The sequence below is a fragment of the Antrostomus carolinensis genome, unplaced genomic scaffold (genome assembly GCF_000700745.2).
Source record: "Antrostomus carolinensis isolate BGI_N321 unplaced genomic scaffold, ASM70074v2 scaffold22166, whole genome shotgun sequence".
Classification (NCBI taxonomy): domain Eukaryota; kingdom Metazoa; phylum Chordata; class Aves; order Caprimulgiformes; family Caprimulgidae; genus Antrostomus; species Antrostomus carolinensis.
Window position 1 is genome coordinate 10,348 of NW_010324231.1, and position 9,588 is coordinate 19,935.

Here is a 9,588-nt window from a genome sequence, read left to right on the forward strand (position 1 = left end):
TGAACATCTTCAGCTGAGTAGCAGTGTACAAATAAGATTTCTCCCCCACAGTGCTTCTCCAAGCTGAATATTTCCATTTCTACCTTTAACCTCTCTGTCCTTCCCCCTCCCCTCCACATTTTAAAAATATTTTGTCTTTTAAGTTAGTTGCAGAAATTTAGTTTGGAGCTTTTCCAAGTTGGAGCCTTCAAGTTTCTGTCAGCAGAAGCCTGTGAGTTAAAAGAAAGAAATTTGCAAAAATCTGACACCTGCCACTTTCCATTGAGCTTTGGGTGGAAAATGTCCCTGGCCTCTTCCATTTTTAATGTCAGACTCAGCCGAGTGGAAAAGATTACCTCCAGGTAAAGTCATTCAGAACAGGAGGTTGTCTGCCAAGCCCCTCCTCTTTCAGCACTCCACTGATGTATCAGAACAGCCACGTGTACTTAGACTAAGCATCACTTTTTCAGTGGCAACTTTCTATAGGGGAGGTGCATGCAATCTGCACAGACAGGACTGCTGCCTCTCAGATTGTATTTCAGAGGTTAGTATATTAATGATATCCCAATTAGATTCTCCTCTGCAGGAATGGAGCAGGCAATTCTTTCACAATAACCAGCTCATTTCAGAGGCTGGAAGAGATTCCAGAAGTTGTCAATACAGGAACCTCCAGTTTCCCAGATATTTAGCAGCCATCAACTGCCCTTATTAGTCTTTGAGTGGTGAATCTCATCAGGAAAAAGTCTGTTTTGTTCCAAAACCTATAAGATGACACATTTCAGTTCTTCCCAGCCTGGGCTACAGCTGTACAAAGTGAACAGCCTCCTCCTGTGCTATATATCAGCAGTTCCAGAGCATTTTTATGCCACAAATAGGAAAGACACAAGCATGTAAAGAGTTATGAAAGTTTACTTGAGCCAGAAAACTATTGGACATATTCAACATTTGTATGGAGGTCAGTCAGCTTCAGGTTTTAATACATTTGGATTAGAAGTGAATTACATTGAAACACTTGTATTCCCTCCCAGTTCCCTCTTGGAGATCAAGATCTCTAGCCCAGCTAAGGAGGTACTACAGGGAAGAACTGATAGACCAACATTCCTCTTTAGAAGAGGACTACATAATACAGAACCAGCAAGGTGGTACTACACCAGTCTACAGTGGTACAGCTCTTTATACAAGAAAAGGAGACAATTCCAAATAAAAATACTGCTTTTCAGATAGGACTCAAGCAGTAGCCTGTAGGCTGCATAAATCTTAAGGAAATGGCCAAGAAGCAGATCACTTACACTGGGAAATCTGGAAGGGGCAAGGAATTCTTGAAGGAAACTCAGTAACAGAATAGTCTAAAAATGGTTGTCATTATTAAGGGATAACAGTTGTGACATGAGAGCAAAATTTTACCAGATACCAAAGCAGCTAGATAGGGCTCATCTCTTAGTACTGGACTAGTTACTTCTAAAAAAACCTTGACCCTTCTGAAAAAATAGGATTGAAGCTCTGCTAGTTACCATCCCTGACAGTACACAAAAAAATCTACCAGCTCTCTTTACTTGCTTCCTTCACTACATATACTTATTGGGAAATCTGCATTCCTGATATTCCTCCAGGACCACTCCAGCTCGAAGTCAGGGCATTCAAACCTGCCAGCCAGCTATCTCAGACACTGAGCTGCCCCATGGAGAGGGCTTTGGGAAGTCTTACACAGCTGCTCATCCTCCACTGAGCTTAATTGATTCCTTTAGTGCAACACAGGGGTTTTTTTAATCAAATCCTCAGAAACCTGCTTCAAGTGTAATTTTGAGCTGAATATTATAACCTGAATGTTCTAAAATAGAAGGAAATAAAAGCAAAAGAGATGTCATTCTTTCCTCAGTAATGTCATAAGATACTGATGCTTTTTATTTATTGATAGAGTGCTCTCACTTCAGCCTAGCAATCTCAGCACCTTCATGAATATTTCTATGCACACAGGAACAAGATCCTTCTGCTTCTCTCTGTACTTCTGGGACCATGAAAATAGTTTTCCTTAGATATGCTAGGCTATTGTAATTTGGCTATCAAGAAACCTGAGCAAACCCATCTTATCTATCTGCTCTCCTTAAACTAGAACTCCTTTTAATCAACAGAAATCCAGTTTCAAGTAGCCAGAAATACCTTTGAAAGACAACTCATTTGATAACATGATTAATTCACAGTACAGTACATGTGTGGTAAGCCTTTTTCAAATGCTTAAACCCATGCCATCTCCCAAGAATAGTCACAGTAGATGGGGGAAAGTGAAGAACAGAACAGTAACTGTTAAGTGAAATTTATCAGACCCATATTAAGAAGCAAAGAGAGAATAAGACTCCTTCAGAACTTGATCAGTCCTGGGTTGAGTCAGTCCAACACACCAATCTTAATTAACATCAATACAGAAAATTCCAACAGGACCCAGGCTACAATACCTCAGAGGAGATGAAAAGAGAAACAGGTAATACATCAAAATAGGTGCTCTTGTTAAATAGCAGAGGACAGGAGCCTTACTTCAAGGGTCAAGAGAGACAGCTTCTAATGAGGTGCTGCCTCCTGTGAGAGAGCTAGCTTGTATAAAAAGCAATTGTCCCCAGAAATACTGACCTGAGCAGTTATCAAATTACTGCTATTAACCATGGTCCTGACTCTTCCATGCAGCCCACTGATGCCTGAATGATTTGACTATCGCTCAGACCACCAGACAAGAACATGGTACCATGTGGAAAGAGTCAAGGGATTTCCTGTGTTAGCCTGCAGCATTCACTGCTTTTTTTATTTCACTGCTTGAACTCTTCTGAAGAATGATAACAAAGGCTGAGCTGTAAAGGGAATTTTAAGTAGCTTGCCCACGTTGGCATCATAGGTTGCCATGGCCTGTGTCCCTTGTCTGTGTTCAAGATTTCCTATCACTTCTTAAGAGTCCTTTGGGTTTAAATGGCTTTGATTGGTGCAACTGGGACTGTCAGAAAAGGTTTAGCAACTGAGCAGTAAACCTTTCTGAGTCTTTCAGCCATACAGAGTCAGTGTCATTGCTTCAGTGACCACACCAACACTTTAACAGGAACTGAAAGAACAGGTCTTGGAACCTTCAGTCCTCACAATTCACATTAAATTAGTAATATACATTAGATTATTATCTTAGATGGCATTATTTAAATTAACCTCACAGGACATTTGCCTCAAGCAAACTGCAACAGAAAAGCTGAGAGATTACACAGCTCATGTATACATGAGCATACATGTTTGCACATATAAGCGTGCCCAGGCAAGTTCACAAGCTTCAACATTTTTTTGAAGCATCTGGACACACAGGGGAAATCCATTAAGAGTTTATACCAAAAAGCTAGCATAGTAATTACTGAACAGGCTGGAGGCCTCTTATTTTCATGCAATCAGCACATGACTCCTTTTCTTAAAAAGAATCAGTACCATCTATTTTCCTGGCTCAGACACCCAAAAGTCTCAGGGCTTTCATGAAATCTTAAGAGAATTGCCCCACATTACGTATGCAGAGGTTTGTCTAACTTTATTTATTAGTGCAATAGCACACTAAGTCATAGTTCACAGTAACTGAATTTAACAATTACATGTAATGTTAAGCAGCATGATGCAATACAGTCTACAGCAGCAACTTGCACAAGTTCAACTGTATTAGCAACTGCTGCAATCCTAGTTATCAAATAAAGCAATCCTTGTACATAGGATTGCATAGAGAACTTAGTGACACTCGGGGAAAGAACCCATAATGTAGACTCAGATACAAGACCAAGTCCTCTAAAACAAGCCCAAGACAAGATTCTACATTCAACAGCAAAATTCCTTTTGATTCAAAGGGACTTTTTCAGGTTTAGCATCTCTTCAGCATCTGGACCTCAGTCCATTCTTAGTGGACTGCCATACACATTCTACTTAAGCCACAGGTATCAACAAACCAAGGTAGCACAAGGGCTGCTTTCTACAATGGTTTCCAAATCAAGATTCAGACAAACATAGAAATTGTAGTGTTTGTATTCCATTATAACCATGGAATAGAAGGATTTAGACATATTCTATCTTTTCTGGCCAGTATGTCTCATCATCATTTGTTTCTTGTTGAAAACATGGATAAACAAATAAGCAGCTTGAACTTGCCACCACACACACTGAGAATGCATTGGGTTACACATGTGGAAGTTTTCACCTGGTAGTTAATGGGGCTGTAGTCAATGTTTGAAGAAAATTAGTTCATGTCCTACTAGACAAGTCATTCACTGACACACTAAGACAAACAGCACATTTACAAGTATTTTCCTGATTATTTCTTTTCTGTTTTGTACCCAGATCTAGCTGGATCCAGTCCAGTAAAAGCAGTAATGGGCTAATAACAGGAACTTCCTACTTTAAGTGTCAATGAATAACACGTGGCTATTTAAATAGAAGAAAAATACCTGGTAGTACCCATACTATATGTGAAGTGTAGCATTTGAATGCCAGCTATGAGGACTCAAACATGTAAACACAGATGTGAAACACCTTAAATTTTAGGTCTCCTTAAAATGCACACCACACATTTGAGCCTGTCAGCAGTTGCACACTGCACAATATTGATACGATAGCTGAACAGCAATGACCAGAATATTTCAACCATGTGTTCAGGCAACTCCAACCAAGAAAGGCAAATATGCCAGTCTTACCCAATAATATATCAAGACAGCCATGAACGCTCATTAAATCTAGATATTGAGCAATTTAAATAGAAACATGCATACTGCAGCATTCATATTGTTTAGGGTTCCTAAAATTGACTCTGTGAGGAACTACATGCTCAGCACAGCATTGGCAAACAACAAGTTTGCCTAATGGCTTTGTGAATGTTTCTTGCAACACTGGATACCTAATGAAATTATCTAATCATTCTAGCCACTGTAGTTAGAAAATTTGATTGCTAACAAAGAAAATACAACTCAAGTGCAACTATTGTAAAGCAAAGGAAGAAACAGATCCCATCTAACCAAACTACCTAATAACCTACAAACAGGCAACCTTGATCATACAATGTTAATGTGCTTTAAAACAGGTTCTAATCAGCTTATTTTTTTTCCAATGTATTTATGGACCTGTAAACTGAGGCACAACTGAACAGTTTGTATCTCAGAGTAGGCAAAAGAGGCAGAACAGAATCCAGGACCACAGATGATCAAATGCTACACAATTATCTCTATAGCAGTCCATCATGCCATTCTAGTTAATGTTTTCTGTTTGTCATTCTTGACTAAAGAGGCTCTTTAGTTATTCCACATACTCTAAGTGAACTCTGTGTTAAAGAAGACTACAACAAAAGCTCCAGGGACAGAAGGTTTCTGCCTGGCCCCTGCTTGCAACAGACTGGCTGCCATTCAAAACCACATTACCCCCTTGTCATTTTCACTTCACAGTATTTTTCAACATTGACCTAGAAAAAAAATGTTTAAGAATGAGCCCACAAGTCCCCACCAATCATTTTAAGCAGTTGGGTGAAGTTTCCAAATTTGTTTCCTGTGGTTCTGTAAGCAGCCACTGCACATGAAAAACTTTTGCCCACTTCAAAGTTGAATTGGGTAATAGTGAACAGATCAGTTTTACATATGCCATGGTCCTTAATAACAAGTTTAATAGATGAAAGAGAGAAATTTCTAAGATACAAGCTGTTTCTTTGCCTTCTCTGGTTTAATACAAACCTTTGCTTTTCTTTAGTGTCACAGGAGATCTTACCCAGTTGTTAAACACTGCTGCTAACAAACTAGTGACTCCCATAAAAGAGCAGAAGTGAAGCCAGCATGAATGTGGAAATCAGAGTGACCATTTCCACAAGGAAATGACCTGCTGGTTCCTCCTCTCCCCCTCTCTAAGGCTGAATAAATGAGAAGTACAAGAGAACCAGACTGGGGTTTGTGACTTGCAGTTTCAATCTCAGCAGGGGTATTCCTAGATGGCCCTGCCTACTGTATACAGCAAGTTCAGGGTTAAGCATTCATAAACATAATTATAGGAAAACTCAAAGCATTTCTTCCCTCCCCTTGATTTTTTTAAGGTACTTTTTTTTCTAAGACAGCACTTCGAAATAATATCTTCTAACATTGGAAGGAAAATCTTTGCTAACCAAAACACATTACCTTCTGTTAACTAAGCCAAAGGACTTACTTTTCTACAGGCAGCTAGCAATACTGTGTCATACAAACTGCATCCTGTGATGGAAATAGTCAAGAATGTAAGCTTCAGTCTAGTTGTTTATTAGCAGAAGAGAATTCAAAAGGGCAGAAAAGTACTTGGACTGAATTTACCTGAAAGCAATTCAGAAGCACATTTCAGCTTGCTGAAATATGCTAATAATATGCTGAAGCATATTATTATAAATTTGCTCAAAAGCAGCACTGATATTTATACTGAAAGTATCAAAATATTTGTTTAAAGCTGAGAGGCACAACAGAAAAGTCATATGTGTTCACCTTTTACCTTCAACAGTTTCATTTAAAAAGGCTTAAACATTTGTTCTTGAGGTAAAAAAAACTCCTCAAATTTTTTACAGGTTAGACATCATCTCTACTAACTTGTATTAAACCCTTTAAAGAAGTAAATTTTTACAGAGTCAAGACAGCGCTCATTATGAGCCTTCTTATTTCCATTGTACTTGAAGACAGACACTTAGGAATAAAAAAGAGCTGCAAAGAGTTTTGCAAGTCTATTAATCAGTACTATAGGGCTATATTTTCGAGTTAATTAAAAAACTCTGCCCTCCAGTATTGACTTCTTATCTGTTTAATTATAGCAAAAAATATTATTGCTTTCTTTTGCTTCTAAGCATCTGAGCAAATTTCTTTTTTATGTTCAGTTTCATCTATTCCTGAAATTCCAGAATTAACAGTGTTTTGTATTGGGAAAACATTTGGCAAACAGGCTTCCTATTTTTTGTTTCACAATGATGTTTGAAGGCTCCAGCTAAAACACAGATTCCATGTTGCTAGATGCTACACTAGCAACTAGTGTGCTATGTAAAAGGAATACAGAAGAAAAAGGGAAAAGAAAAGATACAAAGAGGTAATGCTCTGAATATCACATAATAGGTCAGTGACATGGCTAGCAGGGAGATTTGAGGCTTTCAACTCAAACGTTCCAAATTAATGAGATATTTCTGTTTCAAAGAAACTACATGCTAGGAAGAGAAAAGTAATTTTAAGTGTCAAACCTTTAAAGTAGGAATTGTGTATCTGTCTTCCCTCATTAAGAGCTTCAACAGTGCAAAAGCTTCTCCAACAGAAAGCTACACCAACACAAAAAGCACCATCAAAAATGAACTATTAATGCTCAGAAGTCACAAGCACTTACTAGAAAGACACCACAGTTACCCAAGCCTCCCTAAGGTATGATTTAGGCAGAATAACACTTAAGCAGTCTTATTCCATCTTTCTCCAGCATTTTTTTTTCTCCTCTGTGCTTTCTTAAGTTTCACTTACAATAGAATTAAGTTCACATGTTCAAACCACTCACTAACACATAAAATTTGCACTTTAAAAGCATAAAAGAGAAGAAAGTCCTTGCAAGGCTACTGTCTCAAAACTAACATCCTAGTTGCAAAAAACTCAGAGTATCTTGAAAAACTCCCTAGTTCTTCAGGTATCATTGTATTCTACTATTATTGACTTAATTCACTTCATTTATAAAAGAACTACTTAAATAACATCCATAATATTATTATAAAGAAGATTTTACTCATTTATATGTTTGGTGTTTACTGGTTCAAATAGGTCAATAATATAAAACAAAGTATTTTTTACTTTTTACCCCTATTTAAAACATTTTTATATTAAAATAAGCATACACTGAAATAATTTACAGAAATAAGTAGTTTACTCACCTTGCAGTAAACTTCACTTCTCTTTTTTCTTAGCCATTACTTCCACGTACATAGTTCTTTATAGATAGCTTATTCAGCTTTTCCTCCAACATTTCCTATTACCATATATTACAAATACATTAAAAAATAAATGGAAAAAAGTTAAAAAACCTTCAAACTTACAAACTACCATATTTTTCCTACCACAACTCCTCCACCTAAGAAAACAACTATCCTTCTCGCCTGCTTTTTAACCTGTGTTCAGACCCTCCCAGTTTAATTTCATATGCTCCACACCTGTGTTCTGACCCTCCCTGTCTAATCTCACATGTTTCACACCTGTGATTCATAGATAATCTTTACTCGCCAATTTTCCAATCTCACAGCTGGGAAATTAAAGCATGGTCTTTCATTGGCAGGTTTTTCAGAGGAAACAGAATAAAACCCAGCATTCTTGGTTGGGGGGTTTTTAGGGGTTTTTTCCCAACTCTCTTTTGTTTTATTTTGTTATGTAGAGTCTGAGCTCTTGAAGGTAAAGAGAAGTTGATGTTTGCTTATGATGTTTCTGTGGGTTTTTTTTTAGGCCAGTTGATAACATTTTAGTTCAGCAAATGTTTTTTTCCTTACGAAAGTCTGTTTGGGTTGTGCTTCAAAACAGAAACATTGTAACACACAAACATTTAAAGGTTTTAGTGTTAATGGTAATAAAGCCTTGTAGGTTTTGACCTGGCTTATCTTCTGCAACAGTTGCTAGTGCAACAGAAGTAGTATATGTTGTGCTTAATTCTTAGCTATTGTCATATCAGTGTAAAGTTGATAAAACCTAAAAACATTGTTTCTATGTCTGCAGTGCGCTTTTATGTTTTTGTTCCTTAAAGTAGAAATGCTGAGTGTAGTTACAGGTTTCCATAGAAAATAACAGTATCCAAAAAGCTACTAGGGGTGTATTCCTGTAGAACAAATATGAAAACAAATGGTGGGGTAACAAGCTGTGTGGATTGAGGTCAAAACAGCTAGAGCTTTAAGGAGCTTTTGGGTTGTTTGTTTTCTTTTCAGAGATACACTTACTAACAGTGTGAGTGCTAAGGCTTGTTGAAGTGAGACTTTTCACTAATACTAAATGACTAATGGTGCTTTTATGATCAATTATTGAAACTTACTTGAAAGATAAGAGCTTCTTAAACAACATCTGGCCTGTAAGTCAATATTTGAGTCCTGCTTTAGTATAAAGCAACCTTTACACCAGTGGCTTATTGTGAAAAGAAATCTGTATGAAGGGGTTTATTTTTTTACCCTAATATACCTTGTTGCCTGTTTTCAGTTTCCCTGTTCTGGTTTGTTTGTGTGGTTTGCCTTTGTCAGAGTTTTTTGTGTGGTTTTTTTTCAGTTGCAAAGCCAAAAGCTGAATGGAACATGGTTTTGTTTATCTGGCTGTCCTGGTGGATGAACCCTGTTCTTCTACTGCCTGTATCAATAAACTGCTTAAATAACTTAAACTGTGGGAGATAAGTTTGTGTTGGGAGTCTCAGAGAACAGACTTAATAAAGAATCAACACAAACAGGTAGCTGAGTAGCAATGGTCTGCTATGTAATAACAGTTCTGGAAGCAAATACAGCTTCTGGACACACCTTGGGTGATGAAGGTGTTAGAGCTGTTGTTGCTAGGCATATGCAGCACCCTTTAGTGCTGAGGAGATGGTGTGCAGCTCTGCAGCAATGGGGGCAGCTACCTCTCAAGGAGC